Source organism: Jaculus jaculus, chromosome 5, assembly GCF_020740685.1.
Source record: "Jaculus jaculus isolate mJacJac1 chromosome 5, mJacJac1.mat.Y.cur, whole genome shotgun sequence".
Classification (NCBI taxonomy): Eukaryota; Metazoa; Chordata; class Mammalia; order Rodentia; family Dipodidae; genus Jaculus; species Jaculus jaculus.
In genome coordinates this window covers 83,593,098-83,596,856 of record NC_059106.1, presented here as the reverse complement: position 1 = coordinate 83,596,856, position 3,759 = coordinate 83,593,098, and the positions used below count along the sequence as shown (strand labels likewise).

The window sequence follows — 3,759 nt, the reverse complement described above, 5'->3', positions numbered from 1 at the left end:
TACACATGTTGGGCCTTGAGAGGCCCAGACATGAGGCCTAGTGTAACTTCCTGAGCCTAGCCAAGGTTTGGCAAACTTCCTCCACCCAGCTATGACTCAGCAGGGGTCCAAATGGCCTCTGGCTTGCTATTTTCCCACAGGAAGTTAGAGTCCCCACCCTTGCGTGCTTAGAACCAATCATCTCAGAGACCGCAGTATGCTATTGGCCCTTACATCTCACCCCACCCTAAAGTCCCGCCTTCATTCTCAACATTATATAAACACACGCCTGTAAGAATAAAGTGAGTTTTTGCTTGGATAAGACTCCCAGCTTCTTGGTGTGTTCCTGGCCGTGGACACTCACCCTCCTCCTCAACCCCTTTATATATATTATTCATATGTAGGTGTGTATGTATTTGTTTGTTTTTTGTTTTTTCGATGTTGGGTCTCACTCTAGCCTGGGCTAACCTAGAATTCCGTTTGTAGTCTCTGGGTGGCCTTGAACTCATGGCAATCCTCCTACCTCTGCCTCCCAAGTGCTGGGATTAAAGGTGTGTGCCACAACACCTGGCTCATAAATATATTTTATTTTTTTATTTATTTTTATTTTTATTTATTTATTTGAGAGTGACAGACACAGAGAGAAAGACAGATAGAGGGAGAGAGAGAGAGACAGAGAGAGAATGGGCGCGCCAGGGCTTCCAGCCTCTGCAAACGAACTCCAGACGCGTGCGCCCCCTTGTGCATCTGGCTAACGTGGGACCTGGGGAACCGAGCCTCGAACCGGGGTCCTTAGGCTTCACAGGCAAGCGCTTAACTGCTAAGCCATCTCTCCAGCCCTCATAAATATATTTTAAATATTTTTTTTATTTGAGATAAATAAGCAGATAAAGTAAAAGAAAGAATGGTCATACCATAGACTGTAGTCTCAGGGTGGCCTTGAACTCACAGCAATCCTCTTATCCCTACCTCCCAAATGCAGGGATTAAAGGCATGCACCACTGTATCTGGCTAAAAATATTTATTTTAAAGCCAGACATGGTGGCTCACACCTTTAACCCCAGCGCCCCAGAGACAGAGGTAGGAGGATCACAGTGAGTTTAAGGCCAGCCTGAAACTATCCAAGTCTGTCAGCCTGGGCTAGAGCGAGACCCTACCTCAAAAAACAAAACAAACAAAAAAAGAAGAAGAAAAAAGAAAGAGAGAGAGAGGAAAAGAGAATGGGTGCACCAGGATATCTAGCCACTGCAAACAAACTCCATATGCATGTACCCCCTTGTGCATTTTGGCTTACGTGGGTCCTGGGGAATCGACATGGAAAGGACATGGGCTTTGGCTTTGCAGGCAAGTGCCTTAACTGCTAAGCCATCTCTCCAGCCCTGAAAAATATTTTTTAAATTTTTATTTATTTGTCGGGTGTGGTGGCACATGCCTTTGAACCCAGCACTTGGGAGGCAGAGGTAGGAGGATTGCTGTCAGTTCTAGTCCATTCTGAGACTACATAGTAAGTTCCAGGTCAGACTGGGCTAGTGTGAAACCCTACCTCGAAAAAACCAAATAATAATAATAATGTTTTTATTTTACTTGATAGAGAGGCAGAGGAGGGGATAGGTGCACCCGGGCCTCTAGCCACTGCAAATGAACTCTAGACACATGCTTCACCTTGTGCAACTGGCCTAAGTGGGTACTGGGGAATTAAACCTGGTAGCACCTTAACCCCTAAGCCATTTCTGCAGACACATTCACCACCTTGTGCATCTGGCTTATGTGGGTCCTGGGGAATTGAACCGAAGTCCTTTTTGGCCTTAACCACTAAGCAATCTCTCCAGCCTCTAACTTTATTTTTTTTCTGTGGTAGGGTCTCACACTAGCTCAGTCTGACCTGGAACACTGTATTACAAGGCTGGCCTTGAACTCACATTGATTCTTTCCTACCTTGGCCTCCTGAGTGCTGGAGTTAGGCATGCATTAACGTCTGCCAGGAACTTTTTTTTTGGCGGGGGGGAGTTGAGGTCGGGTCTTGCTGTAGTCTAGGCTGACCTGGAATTCAACTACATAGACTCAAGTTGGCCTTGAAGTCAGTGACCCTCTTACCTCTGCCTTCTGAGTGCTGGGATTAAAAGCGTGTGCCACCAGGTCTGGCTGCCTTAATTTTTTTTTTTTTTTTTAAGAGGTAGGGTATTGCTCTAAGCCAGGCTGACCTGGAATTCACTACATATACTCAGGCTGGCCTTGAACTGACCATGATCCTCCTACCTCTTCCTTCCTAGTGCTGGAATTAAAGGTATGTACAACAGGCCCGACTTCTGCCTTGAAAAAAAATTTTTTTTTTCTTTCCCCACTCAGACTGCATTCTCTCCCTCTTACTCCCCCAGGGGAGAGAAGAACGATCATCAATGGCAAAGGGCACTTGCACAGAGCAGCGCCCAGGGCCAGCTTCACGCTCAGGAGAGAACGCTGCACCTTCTCCTCGTGGTTTCTGGTGCTCTACACAGTCAGAGAAACTTCTCTAGTACGGAACTATAGAAATGATCCCTGAGTGTATAGTCTTACTTTTTTTTCTTTTTGAGGTAGGGTCTCACTCTAGCCCTGGCTGACCTGGAATTCACTATGTAGTCTCAGGGTGGCCTCAAACTCATGGTGATCCCTCTTCTCTCTGCCTTCCAAGTGCTGGGATTAAAGGCGTGCACCACTATGCTTGGCTGTGCCTTGAAATTTTGATCCTTCTGTGCCTTGTCCTCTTTTGTGCTTGGATTAAAGGCCTCTTCCACCACAGCCAGCTCTAATTTTTTTTTTTTTCTTTTCTTCTCCCTTACTTAGGACCTGGGTTCCAAGCCGGGCGTGGTGGCGCACGCCTTTAATCCCAGCACTCAGGAGGCAGAGGTAGGAGGATTGCCATGAGTTCAAGGCCACCCTGAAATGACAGAGTTAATTCCAGGTCAGCCTGGATCAGAGTGAGACCCTACCTCGAAAAAAAAAAAAAAAAAGAATATTTAAGCAGGGCTGGAGAGATGGCTTAGCAGTTAAGGTACATGCCTATGAAGCCTAAGGACCCAGGTTCGATTCTTCAGGTCCCACGTAAGCCAGATGCACATGGTGGCACATGTGTCTGAAGTTCGTCTGCAGTGACTAAAGGCCCTGGCATGCCCATTCTCTCTCTCTCTCTCTAATAAATGAGTAAAAGTACATTTAAAAAAAAATATTTAAGCAGCAAATAGTTTTATGTGATTTTTGCCTTGGATAGGCAAATTATAGGCTTAATTTACTTCCCTACCCTAAATTCACGTATTAAAACACTAGCCTTTGGGCTGGAGAGATGGCATAGCCCGTTGTTGCAGTCAGGTTCACATTGCTGGTAGAAATCATCCAACCAAGAATAGCTTGTGGGAAAAAGGAGTTTATTTTGGCTTATAGGCTTGAAGGGGAAGTTCCATGATGGCAGGGAAAAACGATGGCAGGAGCAGAGAGGGTGGATATCACCCCCTGGCCACATCAGGTGGACAACAAAATCAGGAGAGTGTGCCAAACACCATCAAGGGGAAACTAGCTATAATACCTATAAGCCTGCCCCCAACAATACACAGCCTCCAGGAGGTGTTAATTCCCAAATCTTTATCAGCTGAGAACCTAGCATTCAGAATACCTACGTTTATGAGGGACACCTGAATCAAACCAACACACCTGTGAAGCCTAAGAACAGAATGCATGTTCAAATCTCTAGGGCCCACGTAAGCCAGATGCAATTATGCAAACATGCAATGTTACATATATGCACAAGGG

The 3,759-nt window shown here is 45.9% G+C and overlaps 1 non-coding gene across 1 annotated transcript; it reads right to left on the bottom strand.

Moving 5' to 3' along the window:
• Positions 1-2,316: 2,316 nt before the first annotated feature.
• Positions 2,317-2,530, bottom strand: LOC123461033. Its single transcript, XR_006637357.1, has one exon. It is a non-coding gene; the product is annotated as a small nucleolar RNA U3 (small nucleolar RNA).
• Between the last annotated feature and the right edge of the window lie 1,229 nt (positions 2,531-3,759).